Genomic DNA, 1,697 nt, shown 5'->3' with positions numbered 1-1,697 from the left:
GCACTTTACATTTCCCATCATCCTAATTCAGGCATTTGTGCCTTTTAAAGGGCTATTTCCAATGTTTTAGTTCAGTGAGATAGTTCTTTCAATCAGTGACTATTAAATCCTAAGGTACTTGTCCAATGTTTTATTTTTATCAGTATTTTCATATAGCATAGCAAGAATTAATTAAATGGCTTGGAACAGAAAAACTGCAGTTGAGTAGATCTGCTCCATATGATAGGGATTTTGGGAAATAATATAAAGAGGGTGTCATATCATATGAAGTTTGAATCTTGGGGTGACCTACAACAGTAGAAATGTTGAAGGCTGTCACTTGACTTTACGCACAGTTGACCAGGTAGACTGAACTTAACGAAGTGCAGATGGAAAACACTGTTGCCATTTTACATGTAGCAAATGTTTTATTCATGATGTAGAGGATTTGTTCTCTCTATTTGGAAGAGAATAGATAAAAATGTGTAATATCACATATCTGTGTATAAGGAAAGACAAGCGTCTTGACAAGCTTGCGAAGAGTTATCCTTACTCTAGTATATGTTTTTGCTCAATCAGTATTTCCCAGTTTGATACCAGCATTAACCTACAATCAGCTGATTATGTGACCGTACATCGGGTATTCTCAGATACCTGTTGTTGTTGTTGTTGGGCCTGCAGAAAATCTGAAATAATTTAGTACAAGTGCCACAAATAGACTGCCTTCCATTAAACTTTGTTTTTACTTACAAGTTTGATGAGTTATATATACAACAGCCAATGAAACAACACGGTGTCCTGTGCACGTGTTGATCTAACCCCAGGTATAGAAAAGACTGGGAAGTCCATGGGTAGAATGATGCCTTTATTTCAGTTCTTTTATTTTTGTAGTGAAAAGTAAGGAAATCACATTGTAGAACAGAGAATAATGATATTGCTATTTTCGACACAATATTGCCAGGAGACGGGATGAGAGAAAAACGTAAAAGGGTAACGTCTGTGAAGCGTACGGGGTGCCTTTAGTAAAGGAATACAAAATATAACTAGAAAGGCCAATATTTGCTTTGGAGCAAATACAGCGATGGGTTCACCACATTTTACGACATGGCAGGGAAAGAATGAGAAACACAAGGGAAAACAATGATTTACATTGATATAACTATAATATGAAGTAACATACAACTAAAACAACAGTTGGATAGCTATTCCCTACTTTATTGGTTAGGATTTTTAATTGCATAATGCAAACTGTTGATTTTCAAAATAAATAAAAAAACGTTCATGCCCCGCATTCCAATGCTGGAGCAGAAAAGCTTGAAATACCTACCAAAACACTTGAATAAAGACATACTGTCAGTATGGAAATGCTCTGTGCAGGTGTTAATCAAGTTAAACCCCAACAGCCAATCAGCAAGAAATGCTCTGTGAAGGTGGAAATGCTCTGTGCAGGTGTTAATCAAGTTAAATCCCAACAGCCAATCAGCAAGAAGTATAGAGGAAAGCTGCATGCCTATTGGTTGATGCCCTGCATTCCATTGTGATGACTCATGCCCAGACGTGGTAAACACGGCACACTAACACAGTAATACATTTGCTATAACACAGCCAAAAAACTCAAAACCATTTTAAAAGCCTGTATCACAAAAATTTAAAAAAAGCCTAGGGGTATTTGCCCACTGTACCTCCATACCAAATTTCAGGACCTCAGGCCCTAAAAT

The sequence above is a fragment of the Branchiostoma belcheri genome, unplaced genomic scaffold (genome assembly GCF_001625305.1).
Source record: "Branchiostoma belcheri isolate BF01 breed outbred unplaced genomic scaffold, Haploidv18h27 scaffold104, whole genome shotgun sequence".
Classification (NCBI taxonomy): Eukaryota; Metazoa; Chordata; class Leptocardii; order Amphioxiformes; family Branchiostomatidae; genus Branchiostoma; species Branchiostoma belcheri.
Note: the sequence above shows the minus strand (reverse complement) of the source record.